We start from the raw sequence: 23543 nt of genomic DNA on the forward strand, positions 1-23543 counted from the left end.
TAACCCCTCTACTAGACATCTTACTAAAGAATACATGAAAACTTATTATTTTGTGATCACTATTCCCCAAGTAACCCCCAACTTGTATATTTGATATGCGGTCTGGCCTATTGGTTAGTACAAGGTCTAGTAGTGCTTCCCCTCTTGTGGGGTCCTGTACCATTTGTGAAAGGTAATTATCTTTCATTGTTATCAAAAATCTATTTCCTTTGCTGGAACTGCAAGTTTCTGTTCCCCAATTTATATCAGGATAGTTAAAGTCCCCCATAATAATTACCTCTCCAAGACTCGCTGCTTTATCAATTTGCTTTATGAGGAGATTCTCTACCTCTTCCATAATATTAGGCGTCTTATAACACACCCCTATCAGTATTTTATTATTCATTCTCCCCCCCTTATCTCCACCCATAGGGACTCTACATTCTCAGTACCCTCACATATGTTGTCACGCAGGATGGGTTTTAAGGATGATTTTACATATAGACACACACCTCCCCTTTGCTTATTTGTACGGTCATTCCTGAATAGGCTATAACCCTGTAAATTAACAGCCCAGTCATAGCTCTCATCCAGCCATGTCTCTGATATCCCCACTATATCATAATTTTCTTCCAACAATATTAATTCTAATTCCTCCACCTTATTTGTGAGGCTTCGGGCATTAGTGTACATGCACGTTACGTATGACTCTGTACCTGTATTCCTGCTTACTGTATTAACTGTCCTAACCCTTCCCCCCGTACCACCCCCAATTTCCTTACTTGTGCCCTGGTCACTATCTGCACTACATTCCCCTTCTATAAAGTGAATACCCTCGCCCCCCATTCCTAGTTTAAACACTCCTCCAACCTTCTAGCCATTTTCTGCCCCAGCAGAGCTGCACCCTCCCCATTAAGATGCAGCCCATCCCTAGCATAGAATCTGTAGCCAACTGAAAAGTCGGCCCAATTCTCCAGGAACCCAAAACCCTCTTTCCTACACCAATTCCTGAGCCACCTGTTAATCTCCCTGATCTCTCTTTCCCTGTCTGGTGTGGCTGGTGGCACAGGTAGTATTTCCGAAAATACCACCTTTGAGGTCCATGCTTTAAGCTTACAACCTAATTCCCTGAAATCATCTTTAAGGACCTTCCACCTACCTCTAACTTTGTCATTTGTGCCAATGTGTACAATGACCGCTGGGTCCTCCCCAGCCCCTCCCAGTAATCTGTCAACCCAATCAGCGATGTGCCGAACTCGAGCGCCAGGAAGACAACACACAGTTCGGCGATCCCTGTCTTTGTGACAGATTGCCCTATCTGTCCCCCTAATAATTGAGTCCCCCACTACCAGTACCTGTCTTGCCTGCCCTGCACTCCTATTCCCCCCCTTACTGGAGCAAACACTCCTCTGGCGTTCAGAGGTCATGCCTTGCTGCAGCAATGCTACCCCTGTAATGACATCCCCCTCATCTGCCAAGTTTGCAAACCTATTGGGGTGTGTCAGTTCAGGACTAGCCTTCCTAGCACTTTTCCCTTTACCCCCCTTTCTAACTGTCACCCAGCTACCTACCTCACCATCCTGCCGCTCCCTACTACGATCCTCCCCCACATCTGACCCAGCAAGCTGCTGCTCAGTGAGCAGCAAACTCCTTTCCATATTGCTAATGCATCTCAGAGTTGCCAGCTGCTCATTTAGATCCAGTATCTGGGCTTCCAAATGTGCAACTTGCGCACATCTCGAACAACAGTATGCACCCTCGAACGGCTTTTCAAGGACTGCATACATGAGACAAGATGTACACTGGATCGCATTAGCAATAGTGGAGCACATTTTCTAATGGGGATAGCACTAAACAAATTTTAAGTAATTAAACAACTAAATACAAACAATTCTACTCACACTTACTTTTGCTCACACTTTGCTCACTCACGCTCACAATGAAGAAGACAGGCTAAAATTCGGCGCGCGGTTTTCAGAAGTCTTCCTTCCGGCTGTAACGGCCAAAACACGGTTCTCCTTGAGCTCGCGGTGACTCTTCACTTATCCCAGAAGGCACTGGGAATATGCAAATTATCCTCGCAAGACTCCTGCCCTGGCTTTAATTTACTGAATTGATTTCCAAGCTCAAAATATTATTGTCGGGTAAAGAACAATTTGCGTTTGGACTTGGTCTCAGAGTGCTGCATATATAACCTATATGATTGCATCCAGGCTGCCCTATTTCCATCGGTTGGGGCCGATATATATATTGCCTCTGAGTCCCTAAGTCTCCCCTCTACTATATCATCCTCAGTTTTAGTCACTCTTTTAAGATATGTTATGGTTGAAGACAAACACCCTCTAAGGTAGGCTTTAAGAGTGTCCCACACCAAGTTAATATTCCAGGGTTTAGGGTGGGCTTCCAGGAAATCCTCTATTTTGGTCAGAGTTCTATCACTTTGATATATTAGTTTCAGCCAAAAGGGGTTTAACCTCCAAAAGGGTATACTGACAACTTGGTTAGTCTTCATAGTAAGAATCACTGGGCTGTGATCTGATATGCCCCTGACCCCGTGTACCACGTCATCCAACCAGGTTGCGATATTGCTCAACCCAAAAATATAATCCAGTTGGGACCGCGTTCGTCTAGTAGAAGAATGACATGTATATTCTCGGGTATTAGGATGCCGGAGTCGCCAAAGGTCAATCAACCCACCTCCCTCTGCGCATTGCTGCAAATCAGTCAAGTGTGTGGCCGAATGTTGTCCCCCTCCATCCATCCGAAACCTGTCCTGCTCCTCATTCATCACAAGATTAAAATCCCCCATACATAAAACATACGCATCTGGATAATTGAGTGCAAAGCTCATTGCTTGTTTAAGAATGGAGATGTGAGCTGGCGGGGGGTTGTAAATATATAACAGCACATAATCTCTAGAGTTTATAGACGCTTATATAAACACAAATTGCCCCTCCGGGTCACGCCTCACCACCTTCACTTCCCAATGGATATGTCTATGGACCAATAGAGAGACACCCCTGGAGTAGCTGGTGTGGAACGCATGTGCCGACCATTGTACCCACGGTTTGTTTACTAGTCTGGCTGTGTCCCGTGTGAGGTAAGTCTCTACCAGTACCACAAGTTGGGCCTTGACTTGCTTAATTTGGGAGAATACCTTAATACGTTTTTTGGGCGATTTAAAGCCTCTGACATTCCAGGTCATAAATATCAGCGCTGACCCCATATCACATAGATCTTTTTATAGAACCAGGATCCCAGGTATAAGACGCTTTCTGCCCTGCAATTAAGTGTGGTTAACCCTCCAACAGTAATAAACCTGTCCCTGCAAATAAATAAAGTTGCAGCTGTAAACATAAAGAACCAATATCGAACTTCAGGACCTTTCCGATAAGTCCTGTAAAACATTTCAAACATCAGTGGGGATACCACCACTGAATACAGTGTCCTGGTATAGGTGGTATAAGGGTGCACAAGATAGGGCTCCCATTTCACAAGAACCAATTCCTGGCCAATTCCTCCATCACTCGAGGCACAGGGAAGTCCCATCTGTCTCTAAAGGGGGCTTCAAGCAACCGTGGAAGAAGAGGGTCGCCAGGGGGCACAGAAAATGTCACCTAGGAAAGTAATCTCATTGCTTCTGCCCCTTAGGTTTTGGGTGTACCTGTAGCCAGTCCTCAGCCTCAGCAGGTGTAGTAAAAAATAGAGATTACCCTTCATGCACTATGCGGAGCAGGGCAGGGTACAGCATAGAGTAGATGATGTTCCGCTCCCTTAATTTCTTCTTCACCTCCATGAAGTGGGCCCTCTGTTTCTGGAGGTCCACCGAAAAGTCCGGAAAGATCGAGAGCGCAGCATTATTGAACTTGAGTGGGCTCTTCTGTCGGGCCAGATGGAGTGCTGTGTCTCTATCTGTGCAGTTGAGCATCCTTGCTAAAAAGGGACATGGTGGCGCGCCTGGAATAGGAGGCCTCATTGGAACTCTATGCGCCCTCTCCACTGCAAATGTCGAGGAGAACTCATCTCCGAGATTAGATTTCAGCCACTCCTCCAGGAATTGTTCCGTATGCTGACCTTCTGAGCGCTCTGGCAGTCCTATGATTCGTATATTGTTTCGACCCATGCAGTTCTCCAAATCGTCTGCTTTCTAGCGCCATGCATTTGCCGATCCGGCCATTGTGGTCATTTTTGTTTTGAGTGTTACAGTTTGATCCTCCAGTTCAGACACTCGCGTCTCGACTTCCACTGTTCAGGCCCTCAGGGATTGCATGTCCTGATGCAGGAGGCCCACCTCTGAATGTACCTCCTCAATCTTCCCTGTGAGGGAGCTGTTGCTTGTGGAAATTGCTTGTAGAAGCTGTTCAAACACCTGCCTCAGTGTTACGGGGGGCTGTCTGATAATAACCGAAAGGAGTATCAGACAGTCAGGGTCCACCGTGCAAAGACTTTGCTGCAGACTATGGCAGAGTGCAATACCTCTGTTAACTCACAGAAGGATATAATAAGTAAGTAAAGCAATTCCTCCCTTACTTGGAGGGTGTGTGGAATGATCTCTGTTAATAATCACAGAGACAAAGGCAATGTGTGCGAAATGGCACCTACCTAGGTCCGCTCTTCTAGTGGTGCAAAAGAGACGAACAGCAGCCTAAGCCGCACAAAGCTCCTACCTGCGTTCGCTCCACTAGTGTGCGAGGACACGAACCACTAGATATGGCACCTGCCTAGGTCCGCTCTTCTAGTGGTGCAAAAGAGACGAACAGCAGCGTAAGCCGCACAAAGCTCCTACCTCTGTTCGCTCCCCTAGTGTGCGAGGATACGAACAACTGCCAGACGCAGTATAAGGAACGTTACCCTAGCGGCAACGTCCACCTACGAGTAGAATCACAAGGCCCAGCCAGACCATGTGCCTCAGGCACCTGCCTATGTCCGCTCCCCTAAGAGGTAAGGATACGGACAGCAGCCGAAGCTGTAAGGTATAAGAACGCTACCCTGCCGGTAGCGCTCACCTAGCATAGACAGAGGAATGCCTAGAGGAACGCGCACAGAGCGTCTACTCATATGCATGAACCAAGAGGACTGAGCACCATGCGGCGTGTGTCAGGGTCTTATATAGACTCTGTGCCTCATCCAAGATGGAGGACACCAGAGCCAATCCGCTGCCAGAACGACAGGAGTGACGTCATGCTGGCCTATCACCGAGCAAGACGTCACAAGCACATGACCAGCGACCAATCGGCATAGAAGGTGTCAGAGACATGTGACCTCGTGTCAGCGATGATGTCACCCGCACATGTGCAATGGCTCCAAGATTGGACTTAGTCTCCGGCGCTCGCACATGTGCAGTAGCAAGAAATCTGGACTTAGTCTCCAGCGCTCGCACATGTGCAGTAGCAAGAAATCTGGACTTAGTCTCCAGCGCTCGCACATGTGCAGTAGCAAGAAATCTGGACATAGTCTCCAGTGCTCGCAGCAACCATAACAGTACCTCCCCCTCAAGGGCCCCCTTCCCGGCGACGCAGGTAATCGGCAACTAAGTCGGGAGCATGGACAGCCTCCTCAGGCTCGCAAGAGCGATGTTCCGGGCCATAGCCCTCCCAATCTATCAAGAAGAACCTGCGCCCTCTAACCATCTTAGAACCAACTATGGCTCGTACCTCATAGCTAGAGCGAGAGGAATCAGAGGCAGGAGAGTGCACTTCACGAGCGTGAGGTAAAATAGCCGGCTTTAGCAGTGAGACATGGAATTTGTCATGAATCCTAAGATGGGCAGGTAACTTCAATTGATAGACTACAGGATTTACCTGTCGAAGAACCTCATAAGGACCCAGGAAGCGAGGAGCAAATTTGACAGAGCTCACTCTAAGTCTCACGTGTTTTGCAGAGAGCCACACAAAGTCCCCTGGAGAAAAGACAGGAGCCGGGCGACGAAACCGATCGGACACCGTCTTCATACGGTCCTTAGCTGCTTGGATCGACTCTTGAGTCCGATCCCAAACCTCTCTGGCATTAGTTGCCCAGTCGGCCACAAGAGGAGGAGGTGCAGCAGCGGGAAACGGTACCGGTACCCTAGGGTGTTGCCCATTATTGAGTACGAACGGTGTCTGCCCAGTGGCCTCAGCCAGCGAATTGTTAAGGGCAAATTCTGCCCAGGGTAGGAGGGAGGACCAGTTATCGTGGTTCTCAGCAACAAAGTGTCGAAGGTATATAATCATAGATTGATTGGTACGTTCAACCAAACCATTAGTCTCCGGATGGTATGCCGAAGAGAGATTCAACTCAATTTGCAGAAGGCTACAAAGATCTCGCCAGAAACGGGAAGTAAATTGCGGGCCTCTATCACAAATGATACGATCTGGCATCCCGTGAAGCCTAAAGACATGCTTGAGGAATAGTTTGGCTAGTACCCTGGAAGATGGGATTCTCGATAACGGTACGAGATGAACCATCCGGGAGAAATGGTCCGTAATGACCCACACAAATCTATGTCCCTGTGAACATGGAAGATCACCCACAAAGTCCATGCCTACCACCTCCCATGGTCTATCTGGCACTGGTAAAGGATGCAAGAGCCCAGCCGGTCTCTGCCGTAATGGACGGTTGCGAGCACACGAGTAGCAGGAACCGACATATCTCTTGACGTGGCTGGCTAAGTGTGGCCACCAATACCACCTCTCCAGTAACTCTCGTGTCCGCCTAATACCAAAATGCCCACCCACCTTTGAGGTGTGGGCCCATGACAGTATATCATTCTGTCGATCAGGCGGAACAAAGGTCTTGCCCGGTGGGATTTGGTCTAACGTCACAGGGGAGAGCGTATGAAAAACCCTGGAGGGAAGGATAAGACGAGGTTCGTCAATCTCTTCCTGGGTAGAAAGCATAGAGCGAGACAGGGCGTCTGCCTTGTTATTCTTACTCCCAGACAGATAGTTGATGGAGAAGTGAAAGCGGGAGAAAAACAAGGACCAGCGGGCTTGGCGAGGATTCAGACGCTGAGCGGTTTGTAAGTACGTCAGATTCTTATGGTCTGTATACACCTGGAAAGGATGTTTCGCTCCTTCCAGCAAGTGACGCCACTCCTCCAAGGCTAATCTTAAGGCGAGCAGTTCCCTATCCCCAATGGTATAGTTTCTCTCTGCCGGTGAAAAGGTTTTAGCAAAGAAGAAACACGGCCTTTTTCTACCTGCACCGTTCTTTTGATACAAGACCGCACCAGCACCCACTGAAGAGGCATCAACCTCTAAGAGGAAGGGCTTATTCTCATCGGGTCTTTGAAGAACGGGAGCAGTTGAAAAGTGTCTTTTTACTGCCTCAAAAGCCTGAGATGTCTCAGTAGACCAGGCTTTGGGATTAGCACCTTTCTTAGTCAAGGCCACCAAAGGGGCCACCAAAGTAGAAAAATGGGGTATGAACTGCCTGTAATAATTTATGAATCCTAAGAAGCGTTGCACCGCCTTCAAGGAATGAGGTTCGGACCATTGCAGGACAGCAGAGAGCTTCGCAGGATCCATAGCCAGACCCTCTTGTGAGATAATGTAACCCAAAAAAGGCAATGAGGACTGCTCGAATACACATTTCTCGAGTTTAGCAAACAATGAGTGCTCCCTTAAACGGGAAAGGACACGAACGACATCCTGACGATGAGTCTCCAGATCAGGAGAAAAAATCAGGATGTCGTCCAGATACACCACTACTGAGGATAACAGTAAATCCCTGAACACATCGTTTATGAAGTCCTGAAATACTGCGGGTGCATTGCATAACCCAAAAGGCATGACGAGGTATTCATAGTGACCGTCTCGGGTGTTAAAAGCGGTCTTCCATTCGTCACCCTTTCGAATTCGTACCAAGTTATATGCACCCCGCAGATCCAACTTCGTAAAAACTTGAGCTCCTCTCAGTCTGTCAAAGAGCTCAGAAATTAAAGGTAATGGGTATTTGTTCTTGATTGTGATTGCGTTGAGACCCCTGTAATCTATGCAGGGACGCAAATCACCCTCTTTCTTCCGAACAAAGAAAAACCCAGCTCCCGCGGGAGAGACAGACTTACGAATGAACCCCTTCTCTAAACTCTCTCTTATATAGGTCGACATGGCCTCCGACTCAGGTATCGACAGGGGGTAAACCCTGCCTTTAGGTGGAACCGAACCTGGGATAAGGTCTATGGCACAGTCATACGGCCTATGGGGTGGAAGAACCTCAGCACCCTGTTTGGAGAACACGTCAGCGAAATCCAAATAGGGTGTAGGTATGGGAGAGAGATCAGTTGATGCAACCGCAACGACCTTAGGTGGTAAGGGAAGACATCGGGACTGACATTTCGAACCCCAACTAATAATGCTGTCAGACTCCCAGTCAATGTGAGGAGCATGAGTCCGAAGCCATGGAAGACCCAGAAGGATGTCGTCTATACCCTCAGGCAAAACAAGAAAAGAAATCTCCTCTATGTGACCCTGAGACAGGGAAAGGCGCAAGGGAACTGTCCTCAATGTAATGGAGTCAGACAACATAGTTCCATTAACAACACGGACAGGAATAGGCGCCTCTAACATGATAGAGGGAATATTGTGTCCCTTTACAAATCCTGAGGACACAAAAATCCCGTCAGCTCCGGAATCCACAAAAGCCATAATAGGCCATGTATTCTCAGATAACGAGAGCTGACCTGGGATACAACACTTAGAGGGTGCAGAAGACGTCTCTAGTAACCCCCCTCTAATGGTTACTAGGCCAGGGAGTTTCCCTGCCGACTAGGACACTTGTTGGCATAGTGCCCAGCCTGACGACATACGTAACATATAGAAGGACCAGACTTGCGTAGTCTGGAGAACGTATGACATAACTCCATAGGAGTGGGAGATGTTTCAGATGCTGAGGAAGATGGTAGTGGACCCTCAACAACTGAAATAGCCCGATGCTTAGGGCGTGAGGAAGAGACCTCGAGTCTACGTTCCTTATGGCGTACATCGATCCTCGTTGCTACTGTGATCAAGTCCTCCAGAGAAGCAGGGACCTCACGAGTAGCAAGGGCATCCTTGACATAGCCTGCCAACCCTCTCCAGAAGATAGGAATCAACACCTTCTCTGGCCAATCTAGTTCTGCCACCAGAGTTCTAAAAGCAATGGCATAAGAACTAGTGGATAACGAACCCTGAGATAGATCTAACAGTCTCAGGGCCGCATCATGGGTAACCTGCGGACCCATGAATACCGCCTTAAGAGCATCAAGAAAGTCTTGATGTCTCAGAGTAACCACATCAGAGCGCTCCCATAGGGGAGTCGCCCATTCTAAGGCTTTGTCCTGAAGTAAGGAGATGATAAAGCCTACTCTGGACCTCTCCGTAGAGAAGCGAGAAGAGTTGACCTCAAGGTGTATCTGACACTGACTAATGAAACCACGACATGATCTGGCATCGCCAGAATATCTGTTTGGCAGAGCAAGTCGAGGATCATGTGCAGATGTCACCATGGTCTGAGGTTTATCCTCTATACTCTTGAGCCGTGACTCAAGTACTTGTATGTAACAGTGTAACTGCTGATATTCTGCCATAACTGCCAGACCCTTGGCTCAGTCCTAATGTTACGGGGGGCTGTCTGATAATAACCGAAAGGAGTATCAGACAGTCAGGGTCCACCGTGCAAAGACTTTGCTGCAGACTATGGCAGAGTGCAATACCTCTGTTAACTCACAGAAGGATATAATAAGTAAGTAAAGCAATTCCTCCCTTACTTGGAGGGTGTGTGGAATGATCTCTGTTAATAATCACAGAGACAAAGGCAATGTGTGCGAAATGGCACCTACCTAGGTCCGCTCTTCTAGTGGTGCAAAAGAGACGAACAGCAGCCTAAGCCGCACAAAGCTCCTACCTGCGTTCGCTCCACTAGTGTGCGAGGACACGAACCACTAGATATGGCACCTGCCTAGGTCCGCTCTTCTAGTGGTGCAAAAGAGACGAACAGCAGCGTAAGCCGCACAAAGCTCCTACCTCTGTTCGCTCCCCTAGTGTGCGAGGATACGAACAACTGCCAGACGCAGTATAAGGAACGTTACCCTAGCGGCAACGTCCACCTACGAGTAGAATCACAAGGCCCAGCCAGACCATGTGTCTCAGGCACCTGCCTATGTCCGCTCCCCTAAGAGGTAAGGATACGGACAGCAGCCGAAGCTGTAAGGTATAAGAACGCTACCCTGCCGGTAGCGCTCACCTAGCATAGACAGAGGAATGCCTAGAGGAACGCGCACAGAGCGTCTACTCATATGCATGAACCAAGAGGACTGAGCACCATGCGGCGTGTGTCAGGGTCTTATATAGACTCTGTGCCTCATCCAAGATGGAGGACACCAGAGCCAATCCGCTGCCAGAACGACAGGAGTGACGTCATGCTGGCCTATCACCGAGCAAGACGTCACAAGCACATGACCAGCGACCAATCGGCATAGAAGGTGTCAGAGACATGTGACCTCGTGTCAGCGATGATGTCACCCGCACATGTGCAATGGCTCCAAGATTGGACTTAGTCTCCGGCGCTCGCACATGTGCAGTAGCAAGAAATCTGGACTTAGTCTCCAGCGCTCGCACATGTGCAGTAGCAAGAAATCTGGACTTAGTCTCCAGCGCTCGCACATGTGCAGTAGCAAGAAATCTGGACATAGTCTCCAGTGCTCGCAGCAACCGTAACACTCAGGGTTAAATCATCTTGATCTTCTGACCCGTCATCCAATAGTGCCTGACCTTTTGGGGTGGCATTTCTCTTGTCTTTAGGTGCATCGGCCTGACCACCCCTCGCGAACTCCTTAAGTTTGACAATAGTTCCACTTTTTTTAGGGGGACTCATATTGATACATTTGGGATTTGCTGATTCTGCACCCCTCTCTTATCGTGCCCCGTCTGAATCTGTGCCTTTATAATGTATATTTAGTAATATGTCTGTCTCCACTTCCTCACACGTCCAGAGAGCTAGAAAACAGCCACTTATATGGTGGATAATAAGAATGAAGGGAGTCTCAGGGCAGCACAGCACTCAGGGTTAGAGATGAGCGAACCGGTCGCGGTTCGGCTTGAGCTTGGTTCACCAAACGGAGGTCGTGTTTGAGTTCGGTTCGGCGAACCGGTTCGGCGAACCACTTAAACCGCATAGCAAATAATGGGAGCAATCACAAACACATAAAAACACCTAGAAAACACCTTCAAAGGTGTACAAAAGGTGACAAACAACTCACAACACAACAAAAACACATTGGAAAGTGACAAGAACAAATTCTCATGCGAAAACAAAACAGCGTTACGAGGAAAAAGAGGACGAGACACAGATATAGGCATGGCATGCCCTTCTAAAATCATGTAAAACACAGCAAGGGGACTCAAAGCAGAGTCTCTCTTTTTTCCAAAAATTGTGCCACACAGACACCCCTTCAGTGGCAGCCCTTGTGCCCCAGTTGTACACTTCACAGGTAGATTTGCATCAAGCACATTCAAAAATATGCCATCCTTAACTGTCCCCGGGATGGAACCGGGGTAGGTAGCAAAGTCTTTGCTGATCCCAGATCTGTTCATCTTGGATCCTTGTTAGAAACACTGCAAGCAAGGGTTACTCCAAGCGGAGTCTCCCTTTATTCCAAAAATTGGGCCACACAGACACCTCCTTCAGTGGCAGCACTTGTGCCCCAGTTGTAAACTTCACAGGTAGATTTGCATCAAGCACATTCAAAAATACGCCAGCCTAAGCTGTCCCCAGGATGACACCGGGTGAGGTAGCAAAGTCATTGCTGAACCATGACTTGTTCATCTTGGCTCCTTTTTAAAAACACAGCAAGGGTTACTCCAAGTGGAGTCTCCCTTTTTTCCAAAAATTGGGACACACAGACACCCCTTCAGTGGCAGCCCTTGTGCCCCAGTTGTACACTTCACAGGTAGATTTGCATCAAGCACATTCAAAAATATGCCATCCTTAATTGTCCCCGGGATGGAACCGGGGTAGGTAGCAAAGTCTTTGCTGATCCCAGATCTGTTCATCTTGGATCATTGTTAGAAACACTACAAGCAAGGGTTACTCCAAGCGGAGTCTCCCTTTATTCCAAAAATTGGGCCACACAGACACCTCCTTCAGTGGCAGCACTTGTGCCCCAGTTGTAAACTTCACAGGTAGATTTGCATCAAGCACATTCAAAAATACGCCAGCCTAAGCTGTCCCCAGGATGACACCGGGTGAGGTAGCAAAGTCTTTGCTGAACCATGACTTGCTGACCATCTTGGCTCCTTTTTAAAAACACAGCAAGGGTTACTCCAAGCGGAGTCTCCCTTTATTCCAAAAATTGGGCCACACAGACACCTCCTTCAGTGGCTGCACTTGTGCCCCAGTTGTAAACTTCACAGGTAGATTTGCATCAAGCACATTCAAAAATACGCCAGCCTAAGCTGTCTCCAGGATGACACCGGGTGAGGTAGCAAAGTCTTTGCTGAACCATGACTTGTTCATCTTGGCTCCTTTTTAAAAACACAGCAAGGGTTACTCCAAGTGGAGTCTCCCTTTTTTCCAAAAATTGGGACACACAGACACCCCTTCAGTGGCAGCACTTGTGCCCCAGTTGTACACTCACAGGTAGATTTGCATCAAGCACATTCAAAAATATGCCATCCTTAACCGTCCCCAGGATGACACCGTGGTAGGTAGCAAAGTCTTTGCTGATTCCAGATCTGTTCATCTTGGATCATTGTTAGAAACACTGTAAGCAAGGGTTACTCCAAGCGGAGTCTCCATTTATTCCAAAAATTGGGCCACAAAGACACCCCTTCAGTGGCAGCACTTGTGCCCCAGTTGTACACTTCACAGGTAGATTTGCATCAAGCACATTCAAAAATACGCCAGCCTTAACTGTGCCCAGGATGGCACCGGGGTAGGTAGCAAAGTCCTTGCTGATCCCAGATCTGTACATCTTGGATCATTGTTAGAAACACTGCAAGCAAGAGTTACTCCAAGCAGAGTCTCCCTTTTTTCCAAAAATTGGGCCACAAAGACACCCCTTCAGTGGCAGCACTTGTGCCCCAGTTGTACACTTCACAGGTAGATTTGCATCAAGCACATTCAAAAATACGCCATCCTTAACCGTCCCCAGGATGACACCGTGGTAGGTAGCAAAGTCTTTGCTGATCCCAGATCTGTTCATCTTGGATCATTGTTAGAAACACTGCAAGCAAGGGTTACTCAAAGCGGAGTCTCCCTTTTCTCAAAAAAATGGGCCACACAGACACCCCTTCAGTGGCAGCACTTGTGCCCCAGTTGTACACTTCACAGGTAGATTTGCATCAAACACATTTAAAATACACCAGCATTTACTCTCCCCAGGATGACACAGGGGTATTAAAGTCCTTGCGGATCCATGATTTGTTCATTTTGATGAACGTTAGTCTGTCCACATTGTCACTAGACAGACGCGTGCGCTTATGTGTCAGCACACACCCAGCAGCACTGAAGACACGTTCTGAGACAACGCTGGCAGCTGGACACAACAAGATCTCCAAAGTGTAAAAGGAGAGCTCAGGCCATTTCTCAAGATTTGAAGCCCAAAATGAGCAAGGTTCCATTTGCAAAGTCATGGCATCGACATTCATTTGGAGATACTTCTGTATCATCCTCTCCAGCTGTTGACTATGTGTCAGACTTGCTGTTTCTGGTGGCCTTGCAATGGATGGTCTAAAAAAATTATGAAACGATTCAATAAAATTGCTGTTCCCAGCACCAGATATGGTGCTGCTGGTACGGTTAGACTGCTGATGATGACGAGACCATCCCATGTTTGGCAAGTTACAACTGGGAGATTCACTCCATGCACCACGGTTGTTTGGTGGAAAAGCCGAGCTAAGATCGAGTAACAGCTTCTGCTGATACTCCTGCATACGGGCGTCCCTTTCTATGGCTGGAATTATGTCACAAAATTTGGACTTGTACCGGGGATCTAATAGTGTGGCAATCCAGTAGTCATCATCACTTCTAATTTTGACAATACGAGTGTTATGTTGTAGGTAGTACAGCAAGAAGGCACTCATGTGTCTTGCGCAGCCACGCGGACCAAGTCCACGCTGTGTTTGTGGCATAGAGGTGGTAACCGTTCTTTCTTCCTCTGACATCTCCCCCCAACCTCTTTCAGCAGAAATTTGACCAAGGTCTCCCTCATCCGCTGAATCTTCCATGTCCATGAACAGTTCGTCCTCCATTTCTTCATGTTCTCCTGCACCTTCCTCAACATTTTGCCTGCTACCATGTGCCCTTGTTGATCTGTGTCCCCATGGTCCCATGCCTGCCGCCTTGGTGATGATGAACGTCTGGACCTTGTTGATGTTGTTGTCCCTTGCGCATATGAAACCTCCTGTACTTCCTCCCCTTCCTGTTGTCCCACCCCCTGACTCCGAATAGTGTTTAGCTTGTGCTCCAGCATGTAAATGACTGGAATTGTCATGCTGATAATGGCATTGTCAGCGCTAAACATATTCGTCGCCATGTTGAAACTGTGCAGATGGGTGCATAGGTCCTTGATCTGAGACCACTCCATCAGGGTGATCTTCCCCACCTCTGCATCTCGTTGGCCCAGGCTATACGTCATGACGTATTGCACCAGGGCTCGGCGGTACTGCCACAGTCGTTGTAACATGTGGAGAATCGAATTCCAGCGTGTCGGCACATCGCATTTCAGGCGAAGAACCGGCAGGCCGAAAGACTTCTGTAGCGATGCAAGTCGCTCACCTGCAGCAGTTGAACGGCGGAAGTGAGCACACAGTTTTCTTGCCCTGTTTAGAAGGCCATCTAGGCTGGGATAGTGTATTAAAAATTGCTGGACAACAAGGTTTAACACGTGAGCCATACAAGGCACATGTGTCACCTTGCCCAGGCGAAGGGCCGCACCCAGGTTTGCAGCATTGTCGCACACGGCCTTACCTGGCTGCAGGTTGAGTGGAGACAATCATTTACCAAACTCAGTCTCCAGAGCTGCCCACAACTCAGCCGCTGTGTGACTCTTATTTCCAAGACATTTCAAGATAAAGACCGCCTGATGCCGTTGCGCTCTGCTGCCAGCATAGTAAGGAGCTGTGCGTGATTCCTTCTGCCAGTTACAACATGGGTGGCCTGATTAAGCAGGCTTGAGGTGGAGGTGGAGGTGGAGGACCCAGACGGGGTTGAGGAGTCAGAAGCAGTGGAGGAACTTTGACATACAGAGGATTGACGCACAAGTCGTGGGGATGGCAAGACTTGTTCAGCAGACCCTTCTCCATCTCTCACCATAGTTACTCAGTGCCCAGTCAGCGACATATAATCCCCCTGTCCATGCTTACTGGTCCAAGTATCGGTGGTGAAATGCACCCGTTCACACACAGAGTTTCTCAAGGAAGCGGTGATGTTGTGTGCGACATGCTGGTGTAGTGCAGGCACACCTTTCTTAGAGAAGTAGTGGTGACTGGGCATCTGGTACTGGGGCACAGCGACGAACATAAGGTCTCGAAAATCCTGTGTGTCCACCAGGCGGAAAGGCAGCATTTCAGTATCCAAGAGCTTACAGAGAGATAAAGTCAACCTCTCAGCTTTGTCATGGGTCGCAGGAAATGGTCTTTTATTTGTCCACATCTGAGGGACAGAGATCTGGCTGCTGTGTGTAGATGGTAGTGAGTAGTGTGTCCCTGGAAAAATGCAGGTTTGTGAGGAAAGTGCAGGCGTAGACATGATGTTGCCTTCATCCAACGTTGGTGCTATCGATGTCTGAGGGAGCTGTACACCCGCACTTGTTTCCCCTTCCAAACCAACTGAAGACCTACCCAGCAAACAGCCTGTTGCAGTTACAGTGGGGGAAATTGTGCGTGGAAAACCAGGTGTGACAGCTGTACTCACAGTCCTAAAAAATGAAGAGCGCGCGGATGCACTGGAAGGGGCAGGCGGTGGATGGTCCACTCTGCTAGGCCACATTGCAGCACAGTGAGCTTCCCACTGGGACATATGATATTTATTTATGTGACGATTCATGGAAGAAGTTGTCAAACTGCTGAGGTTTTGGCCTCTACTTACAGATTCCCAACAAATTTTACAGATCACATGATTTAGGCGATCCTTTGTAAGGTCAAAAAAGGACCAGGCTAGGCAAGGCTTAGAGGACATGCGACCTGCTGAGCCACCCCGACTAGTGCTCAGAGGCAGAGTGGTGGCTGAGGATGCAGTTGTAGACGTGCTACCAGTACTACCCCTTTGTCCAGGAAAGCGCAAGGTAACTTTGTCGTCAGTTGCATCCTCCTCCACCGCCTCTGTTGACCTCCTCGAGTGCCTGACTGTGGGTTGACAGTAGGTGGGATCTAGAACTTCCTCATCAAGTGTTGTGTTTCCACTCCCCTCACCCTCAGACCTAGCCTCTTCCTGCCCTGACCGAATGTTTAAGTTGTCATCCCAATCTGGTATCTGCGTCTCATCGTCATCAATATGTCATTGTCTCTACCAACAGGTGTTACACTTTGTGAATAAGGGTCAACATTATGCTCAGAAACTTGGTCATCACGGCCTGAATCTGAGTCACAATGGTTCTGGGCATCACTGCAGACCATTTCCTGGTCTGTACTCACTGTAGCTTGGGAGCATACCTCTGATTCCCAGGCTATAGTGTGACTGAACAGCTCTGCAGACTCAGCCATTTCTGTTCCACCATACTGTGTAGGGCAGGTGGAGACTTGAGAGCTGGGAGAAAGCAAATGTGATTAGGATGATAAGGACTGTTTTTTTTTTGGATGCGGTACTTGAGGTGGAGGGGAGGGCACTTGTTGGAGCACTTGAGATCCATTCAAGCATGTGCTTTTTCTGTGCATCATCTACCTTTGTTCCAGTTGTTTTGTTCCGTAAAAAAGGGAGCACATCGGATTGTCCACAGAAAGTAGTAGACATCTTACTTTTGCTGGAAGATGGCCTATTTTCAGCAGATGTTAATGTAGATTTGCCACCTTCCCCACGGACACAAAACAAACTTTGTTTCCTTTTCCAACACGCCTGTTCCCCTTTCCACCAGCATCTGTTATTTTTCCACTCATTTTGATAGCAACAAGATTGTCCACTTAAAATGTGGTAGAAAAAATTGAGAGGTTATGTAGATTGACGAGGTGGTCTAGTTTTATTGACAGCTGAAGAAATAACACAGACTATCCTTGACAATGCAACTATGGCCCTACAACTGGCAGCACTGTTTGCTATAAAATTAGCATAGCTAAATGTGCTGGAGGGTAGAATGCAGAGGTGGTGGGACTTGCTTGGCACAAGTGGGACACAAATGGATTATAACAGCCACTTTTTGGATGCCACTAAGTTTCTGCTGTGTTTGCTAGTATAATAGCTTAGTAAAAGTGAGCAGAAGGGTGTAATGCAGATGTGCTTGAGATTTCTTGGCACCAGTGGGACACAAATGGAGTACAACAGCCACTTTTTGGATGCCACTAAGTTTCTCCTGTGTTTGCTAGTATAATAGCTTAGACCCGCAACACACATCCGTTTAATTTGTGCGTGTGCGGTACGTATTTGCATGTACCGGACACACGTACACACGGAGACCCATGTTATTCAAAGGTAGATGGCACACACACGTAAAATCACACGGAATGTGTGACCATGTGGTAAGTACGTGTGTGCGCTTTTCTACACGGACGACATGTCCGTTTTTGGCCGGCAGCACGCAGGCACGGACCCGCTTTTGTCTATGGGTCCGTGCCTGCACGTACCGCACACGGAGTATGTCCGTGTTCAGCACGTTTCGTGCGTGTGCGTTTTTACACTAGAGATCTTTTCTTTTGTTTTTTTTAAATTAAATTCAGTATACTTACCTTTTTTTCTGCTGTTCTCAGTCATACTTACATTGGCGCTTGTTTTTTTTCTTCCCCCGGCTCATACCGCTCCCCGATCACCAGCGCGGCGAGGAACAGCTGTGCAGAGAATACGCAGCAACAATTACTTTGAATATGCCAGCCGCTCATTAATCAATCTCATATTCCCTGCTTTCCCCACCCACAGACGCCTGTGATTGGTTGCAGTCTGACACGCCCCCCCACGCTGAGTGACAGCTGTCTCACTGCACCCAATCACAGCAGCCGGTGGGCGTGTCTATACTGTGCAGTAAAATAAATAAATAAATAATAAAAAAAAACGGCGTGCGGTCCCCCCCAATTTTAATACCAGCCAGATAAAGCCATTCGGCTGAAGGCTGGTATTCTCAGGATGGGGAACTCCACGTTATGGGGAGCCCCCCAGCCTAACAATATCAGTCAGCAGCCGCCCAGAATTGCCGCATACATTATATGCGACAGTTCTGGGACTGTACCCGGCTCTTCCCGATTTGCCAAAAAGTGGCTGTTGTACTCCATTTGTGTCCCACTGGTGCCAAGCAATCTCAAGCACCTCTGCATTACACCCTTCTGCTCAATTTTACTAAGCTATTATACTAGCAAACACATCAGAAACTTATTGGAATCCAAAAAGTGGCTGTTGTACTCCATTTGTGTCCCATTCGTGCCAAGCAATCTCAAGCACCTCTGCATTACACCCTTCTGCTCACTTTTACTAACCTATTATACTAGCAAACACAGCAGAAACTTAGTGGCATCCAAAAAGTGGCTGTTACATAGTTACATAGTTACATAGTTACTTAGGTTGAAAAAAGACCTAGGTCCATCTAGTTCAACCTTCCTCCACCAGTTCTACATTTAGTCACTAAGTCATTTATAACCAACAATGTTTTGTGTACTGAGGAAATCATCCAGCCCTTTTTTAAAAGCTGTTATAGTATCTGCCATTACTACCTCTTGTGGTAGTGTATTCCACAGTCTGACCGCTCTAACTGTAAAGAACCCTTTCCTATTTAGGTGTCGGAATCGCTTTTCTTCCACTCGCAGTGAGTGCCCCCTGGTCCTTAGTATTGTTTTTGGAAGAAATAAGTCATGTGCCAGTCCTTTATATTGACCGCACATGTATTTATACATATAAATGAGATCTCCTCTGAGACGTCTTTTTTCTAAGCTAAACATATCTAACTTTTTCAACCTGCCATCATATGGGAGGCCTTCCATTCCTTGTAATAGTCTAGTTGCCCGCCTTTGAACTGACTCTAACTTCTGAATGGCCTTTTTAAAATGTGGAGCCCAAAACTGGATCCCGTATTCCAGATGTGGTCTTACAAGTGATTTATAGAGGGGTAACAATACGTTGGGATCACGGGATCTAATCTCTCTTTTTATACACCCTAAAATCTTGTTTGCTTTAGCAGCTGCTGCTTGACATTGAGTGCTGCTGCTCAGCTTATTTGTAATGAGAATACCCAAGTCCTTCTCCTGTTCTGTAGTCCCGAGTTTACTTCCATTTAATGTATACGCAGCTATAGGATTACTCCGTCCTAGGTGCATTACTTTACATTTATCAACATTAAATCTCATTTGCCAAGTATCTGCCCATTCTGACATCTTATCCAGATCTTTTTGTAATATTGTACTATCCAGGTCAGTTTTTAATATCCTACATAGTTTGGTGTCATCGGCAAAGACTGACACTGTACTATCAATCCCATCCACAAGGTCATTAATAAAGAGAGTAAAAAGAATCGGTCCAAGCACAGATCCCTGCGGGACCCCACTGCTGACTATAGCCCATTTAGAGAATGTACCATTTATGACTACTCTTTGTTTCCTATCTCTTAGCCAATTCCTTACCCAGTTGCATATTGTGTCCCCTAGTCCTTGCTTCTGGAGCTTTAGTATAAGGCTATTATGTGGTACAGTATCAAATGCCTTTGCAAAGTCCAAATAAATCACATCAGCTGCATTACCAATATCCAGGTTTGAACTTACCCCCTCATAGAACCCCAACAGGTTGGTTAGACACGACTTATCTTTCATGAATCCATGCTGTTTGTCAGTTATCATATTATTTTCTGCAATATATTTTTGCATGTCATCCCTTAAAATGCCCTCAAAAACTTTGCATACTACTGATGTCAGGCTTACTGGACGGTAGTTGCCTGGATCTACCCTCTTACCTTTCTTAAATATCGGTACCACATCAGCAATCCTCCAATCCTGAGGCACCAACCCCGTTACAAGTGAGTCTAAAAAGATGAGATACAGCGGTCTGTCGATTACGGAGCTCATTGTTGTACTGTTGTACTCCATTTGTGTCCCACTGGTACCAAGCAATCTCAAGCACCTCTGCATTACACCCTTCTGCTCACTTTTACTAAGCTATTATACTAGCAACCACAGCAGAAACTTAGTGGCATTCAAAAAGTGGCTGTTGTACTCCATTTGTGTCCCACTGGTGCCAAGTAATCTCAAGCACCTCTGCATTACACCCTTCTGCTCACTTTTACTAAGCTATTATACTAGCAAACACAGCAGAAATTTAGTGGAATCCAAAAAGTGGCTGTTGTACTCCATTTGTGTCCTACTGGTGCCAAGCAATCTCAAGCACCTCTGCATTACACCCTTCTGCTCAGTTTTACTAAGCTATTATACTAGCAAACACAGCAGAAACTTAGTGGCATCCAAAAAGTGGCTGTTGTACTCCATTTATGTCCCACTGGTGCCAAGCAACCTCAAGCATCTCTGCATTACACCCTTCTGCTCACTTTTACTAAGCTATTATACTAGAAAACACAGCAGATACTTAGTGGCATCCAAAAAGTGGCTGTTGTACTCCATTTGTGTCCCACTGGTGCCAAGTAATCTCAAGCACCTCTGCATTACACCCTTCTGCTCACTTTTACTAAGCTATTATACTAGCAAACACAGCAGAAACTTAGTGGAATCCAAAAAGTGGCTGTTGTATACCATTTGTGTACTACTGGTGCCAAGCAATCTCAAGCACCTCTGCATTACACCCTTCTGCTCACTTTTACTAAGCTACTATACTAGCAAACACAGCAGAAACTTAGTGGCATCCAAAAAGTGGCTGTTGTACTCAATTTATGTCCCACTGGTGCCAAGCAATCTCAAGCATCTCTGCGTTACACCCTTCTGCTCACTTTTACTAAGCTATTATAATAGAAAACACAGCAGAAACTTAGTGGCATCCACAAAGTGGCTGTTGTTCTCCATTTGTGTCCCACTGGTGCCAAGCAATCTCAAGCACGTCTGCATTACACCCTTCTGCTCACTTTTACTAAGCTATTATACTAGCAAACACAGCAGAAACTTAGTGGCATCCAAAAAGTGGCTGTTTTACTCCATTTGTGTCCCACTGGTGCCAAGCAATCTCCAGCACCTCTGCATTACACCCTTCTTCTCACTTTTACTAAGCTATTATACTAGCAAACACAGCAGAAATTTAGTGGCATCCAAAAAGTAGCTGTTGTACTTCATTTGTGTCCCACTGTTGCCAAGCAATCTCAAGTATCTCTGCATTACACCCTTCTGCTCACTTTTACTAAGCTATTATACTAGCAAACACAGCAGAAACTTAGTGGCATCCAAAAAGTGGCTGTTGTTCTCCATTTGTGTCCCACTGGTGCCAAGCAATCTCAAGCACCTCTGCATTACACCCTTCTGCTCACTTTTATTAAGCTATTATACTAGCAAACACAGCATAAACTTAGAGGCATCCAAAAAGTGGCTGTTGTACTTTATTTGTGTCCCACTGGTGCCAAGCAATCTCAAGTATCTCTGCATTACACCCTTCTGCTCACTTTTACTAAGCTATTATACTAGCAAACACAGCAGAAACTTAGTGGAATCCAAAAAGTGGCTGTTGTACACCATTTGTGTACTACTGGTGCCAAGCAATCTCAAGCACCTCTGCATTACATCCTTCTGCTCACTTTTACTAAGCTACTATACTAGCAAACACAGCAGAAACTTAGTGGCATCCAAAAAGTGGCTGTTGTACTCAATTTATGTCCCACTGGTGCCAAGCAATCTCAAGCATCTCTGCATTACACCCTTCTGCTCACTTTTACTAAGCTATTATACTAGAAAACACAGCAGAAACTTAGGGGCACTTTGCACACTGCGACATCGCAGGTGCGATGTCGGTGGGGTCAAATTGAAAATGACGCACTTCCGGCATCGCATGCGACATCGCAGTGTGTAAAGGCTGGATGATACGATTAACGAGCGCAAAAGCGTCGTAATCGTATCATCGGTGCAGCGTCGGCGTAATCCATGATTACGCTGACGCGACGTTCCGATGTTGTTCCTCGCTCCTGCGGCTGCACACATCGCTGTGTGTGAAGTCGCAGGAGCGAGGAACGTCTCCTACCGGCCTCACTGCGGCTTCCGTAGGATATGCGGAAGGAAGGAGGTGGGCAGGATGTTGACATCCTGCTCATCTCCGCCCCTCCGCTCTGATTGGCCGCCTGCCGTGTGACGTCGCAGTGACGCCGCACGACCCGCCCCCTTAACAAGGAAGTGGGTCGCCGGCCACAGGGACGTCGCACGGCAGGTGAGTGTGTGTGTGAAGCTGGCGTAGCGATAACTTTCGCTACGCCAGCTATCACCACATATCGCTGCTGCGACGGGGGTGGGCACTATCGCACTCGGCATCGCAGCATCGGCCTGCGATGTCGCAGTGTGCAAAGTGCCCCTTAGTGGCATCCAAAAAGTGGCTGTTGTTCTCCATTTGTGTCCCACTGGTGCCAAGCAATCTCAAGCACCTCTGCATTACACCCTTCTGCTCACTTTTACTAAGCTATTATACTAGCAAACACAGCAGAAACTTAGTGGCATCCAAAAAGTGGCTGTTGTACTCCATTTGTGTCCCATTCGTGCCAAGCAATCTCAAGCACCTCTGCATTACACCCTTCTGCTCACTTTTACTAACCTATTATACTAGCAAACACAGGAGAAACTTAGTGGCATCCAAAAAGTGGCTGTTGTACTCCATTTGTGTCCCACTGGTACCAAGCAATCTCAAGCACCTCTGCATTACACCCTTCTGCTCACTTTTACTAAGCTATTATACTAGCAAACACAGCAGAAATTTAGTGGCATCCAAAAAGTAGCTGTTGTACTCCATTTGTGTCCCACTTGTGCCAAGCAATCTCAAGTATCTCTGCATTACACCCTTCTGCTCACTTTTACTAAGCTATTATACTAGCAAACACAGCAGAAACTTATTGGAATCCAAAAAGTGGCTGTTGTACTCCATTTGTGTCCTACTGGTGCCAAGCAATCTCAAGCACCTCTGCATTACACCCTTCTGCTCAGTTTTACTAAGCTATTATACTAGCAAACACCGCAGAAACTTAGTGGCATCCAAAAAGTGGCTGTTGTACTCCATTTATGTCCCACTGGTGCCAAGCAACCTCAAGCATCTCTGCATTACACCCTTCTGCTCACTTTTACTAAGCTATTATACTAGAAAACACAGCAGAAACTTAGTGGCATCCAAAAAGTGGCTGTTGTACTCCATTTGTGTCCCACTGGTGCCAAGTAATCTCAAGCACCTCTGCATTACACCCTTCTGCTCACTTTTACTAAGCTATTATACTAGCAAACACAGCAGAAACTTAGTGGAATCCAAAAAGTGGCTGTTGTACACCATTTGTGTACTACTGGTGACAAGCTGCCAAG

The sequence above is a fragment of the Anomaloglossus baeobatrachus genome, chromosome 11 (genome assembly GCF_048569485.1).
Source record: "Anomaloglossus baeobatrachus isolate aAnoBae1 chromosome 11, aAnoBae1.hap1, whole genome shotgun sequence".
NCBI lineage: Eukaryota > Metazoa > Chordata > Amphibia > Anura > Aromobatidae > Anomaloglossus > Anomaloglossus baeobatrachus.